At 46.0% G+C, this 19953-nt stretch overlaps 1 protein-coding gene across 19 annotated transcripts in view; it reads right to left on the bottom strand.

Moving 5' to 3' along the window:
- Window positions 1-14048, bottom strand: part of ADORA2A (adenosine A2a receptor) — a 54236-nt gene extending 40188 nt beyond the window's left edge. For 15 of the 19 annotated variants that reach the window (XR_007506843.1, XR_007506846.1, XR_007506847.1 and 12 more), the window contains exons 1-2: window positions 13142-13258; window positions 7944-8111 (exon numbers count right to left, since the gene is read on the bottom strand). The gene's annotated coding sequence lies outside the window, so the exon portion shown is untranslated. Of the gene's footprint in view, window positions 1-949; window positions 4387-7943; window positions 8112-12236; window positions 12468-13141; window positions 13259-13614; window positions 13646-14025 lie in introns of those variants that run through there. The other 4 variants (XR_007506837.1, XR_007506836.1, XR_007506840.1 and 1 more) reach the window with 4 other exon arrangements.
- Between the last annotated feature and the right edge of the window lie 5905 nt (window positions 14049-19953).

Here is a 19953-nt window from a genome sequence, read left to right as displayed (position 1 = left end):
TTTCCAACAGGACATGGAGGGAAGTAACAAACCTACACTGTGGAGGTGCCACACGTACTAATAGCTCAGCAGAAAGACAAAGCTGGAATTGCCTACAGCTCTGCATGTATCCTGAAAAAGCACAATGCTAAATCTGGAGTTTGATGACCACATCACAATACTGTTTTCTGACACAACAGAGCTTTTAACCTTCTACTTCAACTGTTTGTTTCATGGCCTGATGTTAAATTTGAATTTTTTATCTCTGGATTTGTTTATTCCCTTGCTTCCCAGTCCCCTTCACAAACAGCAGCCTGATTCTTCAACCTAAGCCCTAGCCATTTATTCCGAAGCAACCTGTGAGATATCATGTCCAGAAGAGGACAACATGTCCTTCCACCCTCTGCTCTCAGATGGACCAGAAAACACTTGGGAGAGTTCTGCAGAGCCAGCACATCTCAGAAGAGAAATGACCAGAGCTGAGCAGGTGTCCCGGCCACAACAAAACATTTTGCGTCTGCTTCAGCGCCAGCACTTCTGCAGTTGCCACTGACATTAGAAAAAGCAATTAGCAGCCACACAACCCCAGCGCATCAGAGGCCTCACCTGCTAATTACAGAAGGTGCCACAACCCAGGAGGTTCCCACATTCAACCCAAACTCACCCATCTCGCCTCATTCATCTCTTGCAGCGTCAGCCTGCTATAGCTTTCACCCAACATGATAACAAGTCTTTAATTGTACAAGTATTTGCAACTTGCTTTAAAACAAGAACAGGCTCAGTCTTTCTGCTCATACGGCTAGAAATTTACTGCACAGGGACAAAGTGAAATACAGACGACCTAGAGAAGGAGACATATATCCAGAGGCAATAAAAAATTTATTATAGAATCATCTACTTCATGCAAGACCCAAAGGCTCAGCAACCAGGTCTGACAAGATAAAATTAATTAACAACCTGTTTTACTCACCTGGAAAGCGTATATTTAACATCTCGGGCCCTTGAGGGATCAATATTGCAAGCTTCTTGAAACTTAAGAAAAATAACCTGTATCACACAACCTGCTGGACAGCTACAATTAGTATTTCTTCTTAAGCCCATGTTTTATTTTGTTAATTGGATTAATTCCTTCTCGATACCCTGGGCTATGTTCCGGCCTTTTCCTCATTATTAAATAAACCTTTTTTGCCACTCACAAACCTGTAAAAGCTGTTGCTCTGTTCATTTTTAGTGACTTGGAACACTCTGTTCTCTCTCATATTTCAGCCCCAATGAAAAACTGCTCCTTGAAAATTCAATAAAGCATCTGAACAGCACGTTCCCATGAAGCAGTTCACCACCGGAGCCTAAGCAAGCTTTTGTTTGGCATCTCCAGTCGGCTTCGGACTAAGGTGTTGCCCCTTCTCTCTCCCGAGTGCCAAAAGCATCGAGGTGAGCCCTTGGCCACTGCTTGGTCCAAATCACCCGCCTCAAACAAATCACCCACCCTGGTTTTGGATGCCCACACTCGGTCACGCTGGTACAGAGAAAACAAACCCTCTGCATGCCAGGCTGACCTATATGACAACGTCTGTGACACTTCAGTTTGACAGCTACTCTCAGATATTAGCAAAATCTCCAGGGATCAGCAGCCCTCAGGGCACCCAGAACAGTGTATGGGCATGTAGGTGACATGTCTGAAGTCTGCAGCTTCCCCGGGCTCCAGAGAGGATTGCTTTCTCCTTGTCTACTTCGGGCCAGGGCAAGCAAGGCGGCAGGCAGCTCAGGAGGCTGTGGGGAAATCTTCATCAAGGCTCATTCCACAGATCACAATCTAGCATCTCCTCCTTTTGACAACGCGACCCTTCCCAGGTAGCAGCCCCTTACAGATTACCTAACTCCCTTAGGGAAAACGCTTGAATTCACACATGGCTGGAAGCAGAAAAATTGGTGCTGCTCAATTGTGTTTCCTACTTTCTAAAGCCTGGAGGGGGAGATGCTTGTCAGTTTTTATCCTCTCTTTGAAATCCCTTCAGCTCAAAGAGAATCTCCCTATCTTTTAAATCAAAGACTCTAAGAAATCTTGTCTCTCCCCATTTCTTTAGAGGATCAAGTCACAATAAATAAGCCAATGTGCTCACAGGCAGTACACAAATTTGCAAAACACTCCGGCTGTAAAACATAATGAAAACAGCTGTCCTGTCGGGGAGAATGATAGGGAAGGCAGCAGTAGCACTTTCCTGCGTTGCTAAATGGTTTCCTTTCTGAAGTTCGATATTTTAGGAACACTTCACGTAGAGCAGCTTCCCCGTGTCCCTGACTGCTCACACGAAGCCAGTGTGCTTAGAGCTGTCAGAGAGCAGCCCCACTCCTGCCTCCTCTCTAAGGATGAAGAGATGTGGCTGAGTGGGGCAGGAAAAGAGAGGAGGAAGGAGACATCACCCATCTGGAGATATTAAAAAAGCGAGTGGGCAGGGTACTTCAGGACATGGTTTAGTGGGCATGGTTAATGGTTGGACTTGATGATCTTGAAGGTCTTTTCCAACCTAAATGATTCTATGATCTAAGACATACTTTTTCTGGTTCCCCTATTTGCTTTATTATTGGCTGCTGGCTAAATGATCTTTTAGGTCATCTGCTTACTGTAATAGGAGGAAATTAAATATTAATAATAGACTATTTCCCTCTAGACTGCTCTTTGTTAACAAAGGATACAAGTGAAACAAAGCAGGCAAAACTATCAGCACAACATGCTCTTGGTTTTCAGGTACCTGGAGCACTTGCAGTTTCCCTCAACCTTCCCTGGAATTACAGATGCCCCGTGCCCTGCACACCTGCCTGCAGGGACACTCTATACAAAGTGCAGAACATGGGGATGTCTGGAAATCCTTGTTCTATCAAGGGGCTCCACATGGCAGTTTGACCCTTCCAGAGGATCATTTCGGACTTTATCCAAAACATCACCTGAGCCACTGACGCTCTGACTGCAAAAAGTGCAGGGCCAAGGATCTTCTGAAACACTCCATTTGTCTCCATTTGGGGAGTGAAGTCTTCCTCCAGTGTAAACCCTACAGTGGGCTAACAAGGTTTCTGGATTGGCTTTGCAAATTCTCCAGAAATACTGAGTAAAATGAGGGCTTCAGCTTTGCTAAACTTGGTCTAATGCCATCTTACAGGAAAGCAGCAGCCCTCTAAGACTTAAAACCTTCACTCCATGTGCTAGTGAAGGCTAAAGAAATGGCTCTTCAGAGATCTGTACTGCCCCTGATCTTTGTCTTTCAGTTCAGAAATGGGGACGAGGGACAACATTTCTGCTTTACGTTTCCATCTCTGCTGCAGTCCAGGCCAAAAAGGGAGGCTATACTCACAGCAAGAACAAGCATGGTGAATCTGGGTGTAAAGTCTTTATCAACTAGGGGATTACTAGAGCCATCCATACTGCTGCAGCAGTGACAGCAACAAAAAGCACAATAAAATCATGTCCTTGAAGCCTGTCCCATGTCTCTCTTCTCCTCCTGTTTATACGTCATATGAAAAATCACAAAACAAAAATGCCCCAAAAGTGAAACCCTACTGGACAACAAGAAAAGGTCATAACACAGATAGGCTGGCTAATAGGAATGGCTAATCCAAACCCAATATTTCAGCTTTGCCTCCTGCCCTCCAAGTGCTAGAAGTGGATTAATTTTTATTGCAGTAGCGGAAGAGAAGACTAGAACAGAATGCATTTGACTTTTTTTTTTTTTCCTAAGTGGATGTTATAAATGTTTAAAAGCAAGGAAAAAACCTCACAGTAATTATTCCCATTCTAATGGTCACAAAAAGCCAGGGAGGGCAAAACTAAGTAAGGCTGAATGACCAGCAGTTAAATAAGCCAGATCAAACAAACAAACAAAAGGGAAAAGGTTCCCCTGTGCTCACTAGAGTAAAGTCTCACTGAGCAGCAGGCATCACGATATACTGCCAAAAGGCACAGAAACATGTTGGATTTTTGAGCAAACCATTTGTATCCAGGATTGATGATGCTGATTTACCTACAGCGGCATTTCCAAAAATAAAAAATAGAGCATTTGGATAAGCTTTCATAATAAGACAGACATGTAAAAAAGCGTAATTAAAACCATGTACCATGGCCCGAAACAAGTTACTACTGCCAATATCATCCACAATGTCTCTGAGGAGCTAGTTTTCCTTTCCTGTGTGAGGGAAGAACTCAAAAGCAAATTTTGCCTCCCCACAGCCCTACTAAAGCCAGCTGTGTTCATACATAAGGAACATTTCCTTCAAGAACAAAATAAGAGAAATGAGGAAACAGGATATCAAGAAGAGGTGACCCACTGAGGAATACAGGCAAGGGAGGAATTTGCTCTGAAAATATTTATCATATTGCTAATGCATCCATTCTGGTATATTTTAAAATAATGGAGTAACTTCTCTCCAGATGTGACTTCACCTCTCATTTCTGTATGAAGTTTCCAGACAGGCAGTTGAGAATTGGGTACATCTGTTCGTTTTCCTGCATTTTTATCCTGTTGTTCCCAAACCCTATGTGCCTTCTCTAGCTACAGGTTTGCTCTCCACCAAGCCTTGCGATCCCTGCTCCCTCTCCTCCGAGCACCATCCTTCTGCAGCTTGCAAATAACGTTTGCGTAAGCTCTGCCAGCGAAACAAAAACTCACTCTACTCCGGTGCGGAGAGTGCTGTTGTACCAGGTCAACGAACATCCTATCTTCTACAGTAGAAGCAATGTAACTCTCTCCAATTCTCTCCATGTAACTTAAAATGATTCCCCAGCTGTCCTTCCCTCTCCTGATGAAGGCATTGTACAACTTGAACAGAGATGAGCAAATTCTACCTGCCTCTGAGCCAAAGCAAAGCTGTCTCACTGCATTAGCTCATCCAAGGCTCATACGCTGACCCCTCTGAGCACGGTTTATTACCGAGGACTCGCAATGAAGCTCCCATTACCACCCAAGTCGTTTGGCTCATACCCACCCACAGTATGAAAAGCAGTCGAGCCTCCATCGGGCTGCTAACACAGCTCATCACATCCTTCCTCCCCAACTTGCTCCCTTCTCTTATCACTTGAAGCAGTGACACAGCAGCAGCGCTCAGCCCGACCTCCACAGAGCCTACCCCACTGACACAGCAGCAGAGCCTGCCCAAACACCCCCAGAGCTCACCCACCCTCTGCCCCCGCACAGCCCACCTCACCAACTGCCGTTTGCTCTATACAGGCTGTTCACTGCTGGCTCAATCACAGAGATTGACCGCGTGCTCCTTGTACCTTGCAATACTGGCTGATTTTTGGCCAACGCAAGAAATCCGATTTCTTCCCATGCCCCCGCGTTTTGTCCCGGCCCCTTGCACCTCCAGGCTGTGCACTGGTGTGTTTTATCCAACGCATTTCACCTTAGTTTGTCAAACCAGTGAAAAAGCATTTAGACAGAGTGACAAAGCTGGTGGTGTGTATTCGTTCCAAAAGCGGGCAAAGGCCATAACAAGACATTTTCTGTCTCCTTAGCTTGTTTCCAGCAACTTTCCCTCTTCCATTTTTTAAGGTACTTACCCTGACTTGCTAATGCTTATCTGCTCCGTGTCACGCCTCATCATCCCGTTAGTGTTTCTGTCTCAGTCTCAAAGCTATTTAAGACATTTTTAGGACTCTGCCACCCTCTGTGAATAAGGAGGAGTTGATGCTGTGATGATGTCTGAAGGCCACATGCCCTTACTTTGTCCCTCCCTCTTCTCTTTGCTATGACTTGCACCATACTTCTGTCACTCTTGCAAAGTGACTTGCATTTTCACTATCACAGTCAGCCATGCTAATGCAAGCCTTTCTAGAGGTACTCAAAGCGACTTTTTTTCTTTTTTTCCAAGTCCTCGATTATAATCCAATTTATTAAGAACTCTCCAGTGTCACTGCCTACTGATCCCAAAGTCTCAGTGTTTAGCTGGTGCTCTGAGGACTCTAACGAAGTCCTTCCTTCACTTCCTAAGTCCTTGTGCTGTGGTAAAGCACATCCGCTTGCAAGTAACAGCCTGCTACCTCTGCCCGCTTCCTCCTCCGAATGCTCAGGCCAGAGATGCTGAGGTTCTGGAGTGCGGAAAGCACGCAACTTGGAAAATGTTGAATTTTCTGGTGAAAATGACATTTCTAGTCATCAGTTTCTCTCCTTCTACATCAAACCATTGCACTGGAGAACCAGTAGCCATTCATAAATCACTTTAGAAAACGTTTTACCAGACTTGCTAGCTGCTTATAAGTTAGTGTGCTTGTCTACAGGAGGCAGAAAGGCAAGGAGAGCAGCAGCAAGTACCCCACTGCAACAGAGACACCTCTGCCACGCTTGGGAAGCGGCCCTTTTTTCCTACGAAAACTTAAGCTATTTTACAGTTTCTGCACAATACAAGATCATAAAAAGCTCCAGCTCTAAAGAAGCCCGCAATCATTTCTCAAATGCATGACAACCACGGTCCTCACACCTTGCTGAACAAGGATAAACCAAAATGACTCCCAAGGCAAATTCCTTAGGGACTGTGGCATTTGACTCCAAACACAAAAGGTATCAGCCAAGCAGAGATGGGTCCCAGGGAGGTGCCCAGAACAGACATCCCCAAGACTTTAGGATAGTCTCTCCCGAGTGGACTGTGTCCATCTCTTGCCTGCTGTAATCATACAGCTAGGCTGTACTGTGGCTACATGGAGGAAAAGGAAGATATCCCTCTAGGAACTGTGTAGGGAGGGACAAAAAAACCTGTCAATGAATCCTCTTTCCAGTCTTCAGCCCACGAATACAGCTTCTTACCTTTCTATATCCTGCAAGAGCTGACACAAGACAGTGGTACCAGAGAAAAAGAACCACATAACTACATCGAACCCACCAGAATCCTCTATGTCTACCCATGTTATACCCCTAAATGAATCGTAATGGTCAAGCAGAGTTCGGATCAGCATTTAGCAAGACACAGGATGACAGAAACCAAAAGATTAAGGTTTTTTTAGGTGTTTGACAAAATTAGGCACCTCAGTTTTAGCAGGTCCAGCTAAAGAGGCCTCATTTCTGGGAGGGAAGCACTTTTTGGAATCAGGGTATTTTAAGGAATCACTGACAAGGTAGCCATTAGCACAGGTCATTTTTTGCCAAAAATCCAGGCTGCAGAACACTTAAGAAACTTTTTAAAATTCAATGTGCTTCCCCGCACATGCTCCAGGAACTGTAATGGTGCCAGCCCAAGTCAGTCTGATGTTATTTTCCATCGTCCCATTGAACCTGGGCACTGATCTGTGGATCGGACGTATGTGGAAACTGTAATTATTCAAATCAATTTCAAATCACGTGCCTCTCTTCTGAAGATTGTATTAAAGAGCCGCATACCTCTTAGCTGTCTTTTATCCTGAGAAATGTTTCCTATGGAAAATCCCAGTCTGTGCCCAAGTATATGGATCTCATACTGAAACCAAAGTTGTTATCACCACAGAATATAATATTTAAGAGCCTACTTCCCTTAACTCCTGAACCTCCACAACTGACTCATACCAGGATCTGACAATCCTATTCTAGGGAAACCTCAATAACCAAAATGATAGGCCAGTTTGTAGAGGACTTTCCCAGTACAAGAACAGTGATGTGGGTGACAGGCCAACATTACAGAACAGGCAAAGAGGACAGAAACACTTATGCTCCCCTAGTAAGGAAAAAAAAAAAAAAAAAAAAAAAAAAAGAAAGGCCGGGGGGGGGGGGGGGAGGGAAGGGAGACAAGAAGTGAGAGGAGAACACAACAACAGCCTAAACCCAAAACAAAATAGCTCCAGAGAAGCAAACCAGGAGAAAAATGGGAGAGACTCTGCGGTCTGAATACTAACTGAGGAAAGAAACTTCCAACAGGGAAAATAGTGCAAACCTCACCACTCCCAAAGGGACGCATTAGAAGAGCAGAATGAGACTAAATTACACTTCCCTCTGTTCAACAGCATTACTCACTCAAATGGATGAGGGACTCTGCCCCGGGAGATACGCAGACGTGACCCCCAGCTGACGCTGGCTCTGGATCAGCTGAGCTTCGAATGGTTCCACCAGCGAACAATCCCTCTCCTGCCCTCCTCGAAGAGCTGCCGAACAAGGAGCCACAACTGCCGCTGTGAGCGTCACCTGGGATAAACACAGGGGACAAGGAGACAGAGAATGCTGTGTATCAGCTAGCCAGCAGATAAAATAGCCCCAATCTGCAAGTACTAGAGGCCTCCTGAGTATGCCTGAGTGCCTTCCACCCTGGATTTGAGTGCAATCACAAATGCTAATCAACATACAGACAGGAGCCCAGCATGTCATTTGTCACGTCTCCAAAGCTTCAGGAAAACTCCCCTTTCCTCTCCTTGTATCAGAGAGGGACAGGAAGATTCCCTCATCCTCTGTATGCCTTTCCCTCCCCCTGTCCCTGGCTCAAACCATCCCTGCAAGAAGTTTCACTCCCCGCTAACTTCTCCATTGTCTCAGATGCATTGTTTGCAAATGTTCCCTAAAAATGCTATGTGAAGTATTCTTTACTCCTGTTTCAGGTCTTTCCACATCCCTATGTAACACCTGGACTTTATCTCGTTACCTGTCAGATAGTGATAAACCTACTGCATGCAACCCCTGACTTATCATCTAAGATAAATACAATCTGTCTTGTAGCTGTCATTTCTTTTCAAACCCTGCCTTCCACTGCTGCGTTTGTAGTTGTAACAAATTACTTATTTGGGCTTAAAATGTGTAACTTTTCAAAAAACAAAAAATCAAAAAAACATCAGCAAGAGCCCCAAATCATACATAAAATGCCAAGATTTAGTGCTGCTTTCTGGGCAAGGAGGCTCCTTGCCTATCTTCTACAATGGCATCTGCATATACTTTACGTAACGTACATAGTATTTTATGCTACTTGGTAATTTTTAATAATCAACCGACAGGACCAGTGATGAAATGCTACCTTTCTCCAGAACAAGTCATAAACTAAACTGATATGGTTTGAGTTAGTTGCTTCAGTGTAAGTGAACAGCAGGGTCTAAAGTGCTCTAAGCTATCGCCCGAGCCTCCGCTGTCACTTTAGAAAGGCACACACCTCACTCTGGTCCTATCCTATTCTCTGCCAGCCCCATTGGGATGTCTCACATAGCACTAGAAGTCTGTTTATAGCACCCATATCAAGCCCCAGGCGTCCTGAAGAGGAAGGGACAAAGCTCGCGCTCAAACACATACCGCAGCACTGTTAACGCTTTTGCCTAACAACGGCGATTGCCCTGAGCACGTAAGTTTTACAGAAGCCACCGTGTTGCATTTGGCTTTTCTCTGAACTCTCCTAAGCGCTTAGTGGCTCTCAGCTCTTTTCGCAACCTCATCGCTGTGTGTTTATCCAAACAACTTGATCCTAACTTTGCAACTGCATCACCACGCGGAGCTGTAGCGCAACCTACCTACCCCATCCCTCCCATGCTGCTGAGGATCTCCAGCCGTACCAGGCGCAAGGTAGCCAGGTTTCACGTGACTGGCGCCTTACAGAACACAAGCTGAGGAGTGAAAGAGATCACGCCTTTATCCACTCACATTTACCAAACACCTGCATTTGCTGAAGCACTTCTAAATACTCCTTGCTGATCCTCTGCGAGTTGCCCACCGTGCTCGCAATGAGGCACGAGTTACAGCAAAGGAGGTTGAAGCTGGACATCAGGGCGTCTCCTGCACGCCAGGAAAGTAAGGAGTCTCCACCACAGGTTTTTAGGAGCAGGGTGGAGAAATAGCTGTCATGAATGGCAAAAGCATAGCTGATCCTGCCTTTGGGCAGAGGCATGGATTAGGTGACCTCGAAGTACCTCCTGAGGATATTTTCCATAATTGAGAGCTGTATATGCCATCTGTCCATTCTGATCTACAGAGATTTACTTCAGAAAAAAAAAGTGCAATACAACCAATAATTACTCCTGACACAGAGGCAACCCTTGCGAGGGGAGAGGCATCTTCCAATTCTAGAGAGGAAACTGAAGCCTTCCGAGGTTAAGCCACCTTCTGCGTATATGCCCAGATCCTCTTGCCCTCCCAAGGCAGATTGCTGCCGGTTCTGCACACCCAACAGACCAACCCGCAGTATTCAGCTACACGAGCATCTCATTAGGCAGGCAACTTTCTCTGCCTTTTTAAAATGAGCAGAGAGGCAAGGAACGGGTGCCGTTGTGTTCAAGTAGCTTCACCAAGGCTGTTCAGGTGCACTGATGCAAAACCTGAAGGTGAGCCGTGAGGCAACCAAGCCTTGCCTTCTGGTCCTAAATACCAGACCCCGATGAAAGGGAGGAGCTCTCCATTGACTTGTAAGAATCCTCCCTGACTCCTTGACACACAGCTCAAGACCTCTTAGATTTTGGCTTAGAGTCCAACAAAAAAGAAAGCTTTAATAGCCCATCTCCATTTTCAGATGGAAAACACACAATAGGGAAGGACCTAGAGAGTTATTCGCCATCCAGATCAGGTAGAGAGAATGAACAAGAACAGAAATCCGTTCAAGCTGAAGACAAGGACAAACTTTACAGGGCACCAAGAGAGACGCTGATACCAGCCTTTGGGTGGAAAACACCTCGCTCGCAGCTGTGCGGAACTCTTAAGAGAGAGTTTAGCCACGCTACGCCTTGTCCCACCTCACGTGTAACAACGTGGGCGGAAATGTCAAACCAAAGCGACGAGCTGAAGCATAGTGACAATAAGTGTTGTGGTGGAAAATCCGTGAAGCCTTAAACATCCTGTATAGACGACAAATCATACAGCCATCAGTCACTGGGGCAGACGGGAAGTGGTAAAGGGGGAGGTTTTCCCTCCACACCAGAGGGAAAAGCTGCCAGGCTCGGGATCGAAGGGGATGTACTTGGCCGGCCAGCCCAGACCCTTCAGAGAAACACAGCTGAAGGAAGAGGGAAGATTCAAACCAGTCCCTCCAAACCTCCTGCCGGACTGAGCTTTTCCCAGTAGTTCTTGAGAGGGATTAACCACATGGCTCTACATAAAATCCATTATTGAAGATTAAACAAAAAAGATGAATAGCTTTCAGAAGTTGATTACATCCAAACACAACAGTGCCAGCAGCCCTTATGGAAACATCCTATTAAAATACCAGCAAAAATAGAAATGCAAACATGGGAGACCTGGCAGGAGGCTTCTCAGCTCAGATCTCTAGTGCCTTTTGCACCCACTGACAGAAGGACAGAGGCTAAAAACATCATTGCTGGGCTCACATCCCCTGACCCCGCACAGGATGATGCTGATTCTATTTTTTATGTACAAAAATACATATGGAAAGAAAGACAGATTACGTGCATGCGTAAATTACAAACTCATCACCTGAACAGCGTTAAAAAGGAGACCTGCTTGCCTTCTCCCCCCGCCCCCCGCCCCCTGGAATAGGTCTTTTTTATTTTATATACACACATACGTGCTTGCAGTTTGTACCCACGTGTTTTCTCTACAAATTCAGAGACTCGTAGCTTCCCTGGTTAATTCGGAATTTAATCCATTTGCCACATTAGGCAAGATTTCATTTTCATAGTATTTTTGTAATATGCGATTACATTTACATTGACTTTTTTATTGAGATTCGAACTAAGGTATTTCTTTCACAGATCTAATTCAATTGAAATATTTCTCACATCCCCGTTGGTCACTTTATCTAATCTTTTTGTACTTCGCTTGGGCAATATGCTCTGGGGGATGTCTCTCTAACAGCAGGAGCTGGCCATGTTTTCTTTCATTCTGTTAGTTTCTCTCGTGCAGGAGAATGAATTTATCAATTACTACAGTTCTTGAGTTACACAGGTCTGGGACTTACGAGCCTGATAAGAAATCTGAAAACAAATACATCCAAAGATCGAGTTATCTAATAGTTGACCATCTGCTTCGGAAAATAATTTTAAGTAGTTACGGCAAATCTATTAACTGCTATTTACTAAGTGAGTCACGTTGTTCTCTTTAAGTTAACCCTCCCTGTCTCCTCCGTGGGCCCTCTGCCCAAGGCAGTTTTGAAGAGGGTGCTCGACCACCTCCACTACTTTCAAGCTACAGCGAAGCCCGCGATACCTCTGCGCTCCAAACTCAGCCCAAGCTCATACAGCGCCAGGACAGAGAAGAGCGTTAAAGCAACCGTGGTGCTTCTGGGCGGGCGACTCCTGGACCGCGCAGACGACCGCGCCGAGGAAAAGGAGCATCCCCTACGAGGGCACCGCAGGTACACAGCAGGAACGCACCTGCTGCCTCACGTACCGTTCCAGGATGGGCTGCCTGCAGCTCCGCGAGGGCACGTCACCCTTGGCAGGGCCCTGGAGCCCTGTCCATCAGGGCAGAAAGCCTTCTCGCCCATGAGACAACCTTGCAGCCTGTTGCCCTTTTTCTTCATTTGCCCTCTCCTCCCAGCACAGCGCTCCCAGGCCCCGCCGGGACTGGCAGCTCCACTGACGTACTCGCTGGGTACCGAGCGCAGCAGAAGGGACACCGCTGAAAAACAGTTTCAGGCGCTTGGCACGGACGAGGCAGGGCGAGGGCTTTCAGGGGCAAGGAACGGGGTAAGACCGCACGGGTTTAACGCCGTCTATTCGCTCCCAGCCCTTTTTCCCTTAGCGCGACCGCGAAGCGCGTAGGAATCTCCTTTGTTAAACACTTCGGAGAAGTTTACAGGATGCAGGGTGCTCCTGCGGAATCGCTATTTTATCATCAAGCGCAAGCACAGATATCAGCCGGAGGGCTGGGGCAAAGTCCAGCACTTGATGTTTGAAGGAAGATGCGTGGAGCAAACATCTCGGAGCGCGGGGGTGTGTCGGCGGCCTGACAGTTGGGAATCAGCCCCGGCGTGAAGAACGCCGGCTCCGCGGTGGCCAAACCCAGCCGAGCCGGGGCAGGGGAAAAACGGTGGCAAAGAAAAACCGCCTCCGTCTTGGGGCCGGGGGAGGTGGCAGCACGGGCGGCCGCTTTGAAAACTGGCGGCAGAAGCGGCAGAGGGAGCGGGGACCGTGGCGAAGGACGCGAGAGAAGTCGAGCTGCCCCCGCGGCGGCGGCTCCCACCACCGGCGCCGGCCGGGCCACCGGGGGTGGGTTGTCCCCGCTCCTCCCCGGGAGCTGCATCCCCCCCCCCCCCCCCCCTCACCAGCCGCGCCGACATCGGCATCGCTCACCTTGCCCTCGGGGCTCCGGCTCCTCCGGCTCGGCTCCGCTCCGCTCCGTTCCGTTCCTCTCCGGACCGCGCCCGGGAGGGCGTGTGGCGGTGCCGGCCCCCGCCGGGCGCTGCCCCCGCTCCCGCCCCGCGGCGCCCTCCGCCGCAGGACGGCGGGCAGCCCGGCGGCACCGGCTCCCCCTGGAGGGCGGCGAGGGCGGCGCCGGGGCGGGAGCGGCGGAGGGCGGACGACGGCCCCCCGCGGCCTTCCCACCACCCCCGCCGCGGTCCGCCGGCCTCAGCGGGAAAGGAGGCGGCGAAGCCCGGCGAGGCGGAGCTGAGCGGCGGGTGGAGGAGAGCCGGGGTCCGGGTTTACCTGGCGGCCCGACGGGAACCGGGCACCGGGGGACGGGGCGGGGATGGACGGGGGCGGACCGACAAGGACGGCCCGCGGCAGCGTGTCGCGAAGAGGGGGAAGGAGAGAGCGCCACTTACTTCGAGGAGTCCGGCTGCTGTCCTGAGGGACCTGCAAGCGACAGAAACGGGGGGAATTTTTACTGTGCTTGATCGGCACCCGACCACAAAAAAAAAAAACAAAAAAAAAACAAAACAAAACAAAAAACCACAAAAGGAGAGGGGAAAAGGAAAGGAAAGCTTTCTCCCGACGTTGTTTTAAGCACCTACTTCTTTCCAGGCTGGAAAAGCCACCCAGGGAGTTGAAGCCTGCAGCTATAGCAAGTGGCACCGTACAGTGCTATGCGGAGACATCCCGAAAGGCTGCACAAGCAGAGAGAGACTTACACTTTCTTCTTCTCTGCTTAGCTGTCCTCACCACTAACGGAAAGGAAACCCTGGGCATCACTACTCTGGAAGCGTTCAAGAGTTCTCGGCAAAGATACGAAATACCTCGCAGATGTTTCACATCTCCCACCGAGTAGGTCTTTGTGGATCCCACCAGTGTGCACACGTGCATTTCCTGCCCAAAGTCAGGCCGGCGGTGGCGTCCCCCTTGGGGCCGCACGTGTCCCCAGCCAACTCCCGCTCCTCCGCGTGAGCGGACTTGGGGAACAGCCGTGACTCATCTCATAGCAATTTTGAAGCGGGGAGAGAACCTCTCAAGAATCTGAACCCACTGCTCTTTGTGGATATCTTCTCAGTTTTTGCATTTCTATTTTTTAACGTTACGTCTTAGCAAGTAATTTATCTACATGTTCCTATTGGTTGGACATTACAAACATGAAAAACCACCAGCATGACTCCACGCTTCCCACCAACTCCACGGCAGATCCCAGCCTATGAAAAACCGATTCATTTCAACGACAGCCAGCCCAGGCTCCTCCGCACAGGGGACTGCCACAGCTTGGATGCTTGTGCCAAGCGCCCAAAGTTTTTTGTTTCAGGATTCCCAACCCTAGAGACGCTCTGCTCACGCCGCATCTGCCAGAAGCATTGCATGTTACTCTGACCCACAGGCAACTGGCTTACCCAGCCGCCTCTGACAGCAAAAGCACGAATGATGCTTTTTTTTCGGTGCATCGGGGCAGCCACTTCGGCACCGACCTCAAAACCTATGAGCATCCAAGCATTAAAAATTTAGCTCTGGCAGAAGCACCTGGCACCCGTGCTATCCTCCACTCTTACCCCAGACGGGAAAGCAGGCTGGTACACGGGCTGCCCCAGCCACGCAGCTACGAATTACATAGAGTGGAGGCCAGAGCGCTGCTCCGAACACAGTGGGAATCCTGCGGGGAGAGGAAAAAAAAAAAAAAAAAAAAAGTCATTTTTCCCAGGAAGTTACAGAAAAGGCTGGAGTAATCTACCACACAGTAACATGTACAGATTTTAAGGACTAGCCAAGTCAAGAAAAAAAGCAAAAGTGGGAGACTATGAGAAATTTAGGAGCCTCATCAAAACATGCTGCACTAATGATAAATTTAGAAATGCTGCCTGCCTACATGAAGTTTGGCAGAGCTTTTTGAAAAAATGCTGACACCAGAATTGGGCACTGTTTGTGTCATGGTCTCACTTTTGCTCTGTACAAGAGGTAGTGTTTTCCCACTCCTAGGTGATACTCCACGAAATTTTATGCTGTGCAATTGCATTTGAACTAGAGGGCCAAGTGTCATGCTGTAGCAATTAGCTGTCTGCCAGGATCTGCTGCATCTGTTCAGCGTTGCTCCATTCCAAGGCAGCTTTTCCTATATTGTAGAGGTTGCCTCTCACGTTTGGCCCCGATCCTCAAAGACATCCAAATTACTCTCTCCCCGTGAAATCAATGAAAGCTGGGAATCAAAATACTTTCAAGGAGCAGGGATGCAGTTTCTAAACATGATTTTGTTCCTGAATACATTAAAAACAAAGTTGTTGCAGTCAGCTCCCTTTATTAAGCTGTCAGGCTGGTTTCTTCCAACCGTCCCGTCCTCAACACATCATCTTAAAAGTTTTCCGAGTCACTGATGTTGATCTACACATCTTTGAAGGACCCCAGAAATGCTTCACTGGATGTTTGTTTTCCAAGTTACAATTCTTCTTTGATTTTTGCAGCTAATCAGTTTTAAGATTATGTAGACTATGTTGATTTTATTTTAAATCAGCAAGTCATAGAAGTTCCAAAGCATATGTCCGACTGCTTTCACAGGGATGGCTGATGATGGCACCCGGACAAGCTTCTAATGTTTCTTAGAAATTACTTTTTTTTCCATAAAAGCATTCTGATACCACTACCAAAACACCGAACCACTGGTTCCTTCTCTCACCTGCCATTCCAGTTTGGATGGTGTATCAGGTCCCCATTGTCACCTACTGATTTTCTTTGTGCAGTTGGGAATTCTGCAGTGTTTCAAGATGTTAAAAATCAGTATTAACACCTCCCAGAGCAACTGAGCCAGTTCCTTTATTATATTTGCATGTTTATTTCTCACTTCTGCACAAGTAAATGGGTTTATAATGAGCAGCTGCTGTTTTATGTCCTATTTAGCTATTGGATAGGATAGCTTTCATTACTACAGTAAGCTCTGAAGAGATCTTTTGCCCTTCTTTTGAATTAAGAAATTAATTGGTTTTCTATTATTTTTATGCTATTGTCTCTGTCAGGTATAAGAACTGCAGTGTTCTTCAGATCGTATTTCTTCCTCTGCATATTCAATGTGTATTGTCCTTACCTGTAGATATTTGTACTTACGCCCTCCCTTAGCAGTGGCCAACAATGACAGTAAATTGACAGTAAGGAATACAATCAGCTTTTTTTTTTTTCTTCTTCTTCTTTTTGTTTATGATATATGGAGGGGCAGCAGTACAAGAAAGCGCTAACTTCCTTTCCCTTCTTAGCCGCTCATGAAGGAAACAACAGCATTACTATGACTGCTGTGGCCAGATACACTTCAAGAAGGGTCTACATGAAGAAGTAGGCTGAAACTACCTGGAAACAAAGCAGCTTCCAGCAGCCTCAGCAGCTATGGGGAAGGTACTGCCACACACTTAGAGCTGGCTGCTGGCTCAGGCTGCGAGCTGAAAAAAGCTCAGGACTGGAAGGAAAGAAATTAAGTTTTCTGATTCTCCTGTGTACAGCCAAGAAAGGCTTTTTCATGCCTGAGGAGCAGAGTTGCAGTAACATACTGTAAACTACGTCCTAAATGAACAAGCCAAGCTCCTGAATTTTGGGCAGCTGAAAAGTAGTGATATGAGACTATTTGCACTTCTCAGACTTAGCATCTGAGCTCAAGTAGTAAACTCTAGAACGAGTGTGTGGAATAAACCTTGAAATGCTTCCTTCAAAAAGATGAGAGCAAAGTAAATAAAAACTTCACACTTGAGACCTATCATGAAACTCACCCTTCTCTTTGCTGATACTGCATGAGCAACAGTCTGCTTTGGCACGTCAGTGATGCCACTGTAAACACAAAACAGACTCGTATAAAGACTAGAACCAAAATCAGCCTGCCACCCTGGTAAGCCGCAAGATAGCAAGAAAATCATACCTACGTACTGAGGTTTCTGTGTGGACTGAAAATGATCATCAGTTTGTCTAGAACAGAATCTGGAAGAATTAGTGGGTTTTTAAATAGAAAAATTATTTCTGTCGTTAAGAAAGAGATTACTCCTTATCGGTTTTGAAGCTGTTCTCTGTCATGAAACTTTTCTTTCTAACCAGACTGAATCATCTGATATATGCAAAATTACATTTAAGGGATGCATATTTTGCAAACAAGCATCAGAGTATTGCGTTAGCACTCATATGCAATGTTGTTAAACAGGACACTTAAAATGATGTGTTCTGACTCGTACGTAATCCCATTCCTATAAATACTGCCTGAATCTCCTCAAAAGCAGTGAAAGGCACTTGTGTTAGTCTAAGAGAAGGGATGGAGCCAGGGTTACTTGAGGTCCTTTGGAAACACAGCAAATCCTTCAACATTAAAGATACATATAAATAAAAATCCATATTTGTGTACATATATGTAATTATTTCTCTCACATTGTTCAACATTAAATATTTGGTAGCAATTCTAAAATCAGCACTGGGGAAAAAAACCCCAGCAGCTAGATTTTCTGAAGAGAGTGTCCTTTAACAAAGTTACCCACGCAAAATTTTGCTGGAAATGCCCATGGCTAGCAACTTCACGAAGGATGCTCCTGTGTGTCGAAGACCGAAGCCTTCTCACAAACTGTTCAATTCCAGCATAGAAGGAGTTCAACTTTTACCTAGGCTTAGGGAAAACAAGCTAAAGTCAAGTTAAGATTTGTGTGCACAAGGAATTGCAAACCATATCCCCAACACTGTTTAAATCCTGCCATTTGCACTTAGGTCAGGAACGAAAGAAGGATTTTCAGTAATTTCATGTCAAGAGTTGGGACTACTCTCCGTAAAAGGCACTGCCCAAACAGACTGTGGCTTCATTTCTCTAAATGCTATTCAGCATGACAGACTATGAGATGGAGTTCAATCTAAATTTAAGCACTCTCTTTAGACTATTAATAGAAGAAAAACGGGTAGCATGAATCATCATGTGGGAGCTGCAGAGCAACAGCTATTTATTTTCTATAATAGTAATATATAGAAGTTACCTTTATACAATAAATGAACTGTTGGAGTTGCAAGGCCCAGCAGAAGTAGTCAGATGATTCTTCTTCACTTACACTATTCTCATTTTATTCTAAGGAGCAATGAGAGGGCAATCCTTATTTAACTTGACAAAATACACATTGTGTATTAACCAAGTTCTGTCCCAGCACAAACTGGAGATAAAAAGTAGCTACTGACCCTGCTCCCCACCACTCCCTCCTAGGGAATAGTGCGTGCTGGAAATGTTCATGCAAAATGGTGGAACTTCATAGGTTTATGAAGTTAAATTAGTGTTTTAGCACCCTGTTCCAATGCCTGTATAACATCTGTAACTCTGGCCAAGAGGAAAACTGCAGCATGCCTTCCCTTTATGGTTCTTCCCTGCTGGGACGATAGTCCAGCTATATTATTTTGTTAGAGCAGCGATTTTGGGGAAAGATTTTTCTGAAGGACTGAACGCCTAACAGCTCCTGCACTGCAAAACTGCCAACGCTCAACACCCCTCAGGATCGTACCCTCCAACGTTGTGATTTTCTTTTTCAAGAGAGAGCACTGGTTATGTGCACTGCAGGCTTTACCCTGGGCTTTACTCCATTGCAGTTGATGGGCTGTGAACGTGGCCCCAGAGAGACACACGGCGTTAACTCAACACGCTGGCATTTCGGTGCTCTGTGGTATATTTATTTTTGAAAAATATGATATTGTCAACAGCTCAGTGAAGTTGTCTCCAGACTGTTATGTCTCCTTCTCAAGTTTCTTTCATTTTTAAGAGCTTAACTTTTAGGCTTCTGGCGTGAGGAAAGAGCCTAAAATGGTTTAAGAAAAGGAAGCATAAACAAGGGAGTGAGCTATGCGCAGCACTGGAGAGAAGCACAGATCTTTCCTCACACTATATAATCAATGCAAATGTCTAGCAGTAAAAATACCGTGATAAGACACTACTGTGTTCGACCCTATTTTCATAATGCGATTAAGGAGGTTCCAAAGAACTGAAAATCCTGAAGGGCAAAGAACATCTAAGAAAAGTCTACATTGTGCATAGAGAAATTCAGTTCTACAAACAGAGTTCAGCTAAACCATGGTGATACAGAGGGCAGTGGCAGAGAAAGACTAGTAAAAACCTTAACTTGGATTAGGATCGATGGCATCAGTCCCTTATCTACTTTTCTTTTTTTAAAAATTAATAGACAAATTTTTTCTAAACAGAGACTTGCACGGGAAAAGTTTCAAAGCAACTTTTCTAATCCAAATGAAGCAAATTAAAAACATTTAATTAAACATAAATGCTCTTCTAATCTTGAGCTGCCAGGAATAGAGACACTAATGAGCCAGCTTCTCCGTTCAAGGTGTTGGGTTGCAGCATCAAGCAGAAATTCATATGGAAGGTACTGGAGCTTTCCACAATACCATCACTACATAAATTCAAAGAAGAATTTCTGTACCTCACTCAGCTTTGTGTATTGAGGACAAAAAAGAAAACGCCAGTTTAAGAAACAAGGAGAACACAAATGCTGGGCCCAAGGAAAGATAGTGCTGAAAAAAACCCTGCAGACAAAACACTAAGTGAGGAAGCTAAGAGAGGGTGAACAATGTGAAAGGCAAGAGAATTCAGGACTTCTTTTTTTAAAAGTCTTAACAGTAGCTGCAATTGTGAAAGCCTTTATGATAAGAATTTTAGCTGAAAGTTCTGTAATGTTAACCTGGTTCCTATATAGAATTTAACTGCAGAACAATCGTGACTCCAATATAAGCTTTTGTGATTTAATACAATG

The sequence above is a fragment of the Accipiter gentilis genome, chromosome 7, assembly GCF_929443795.1.
Source record: "Accipiter gentilis chromosome 7, bAccGen1.1, whole genome shotgun sequence".
Classification (NCBI taxonomy): domain Eukaryota; kingdom Metazoa; phylum Chordata; class Aves; order Accipitriformes; family Accipitridae; genus Astur; species Astur gentilis.
The sequence above is the reverse complement of the archived record's forward strand: the minus strand, read 5'-3'. Positions and strand labels throughout refer to the sequence as shown.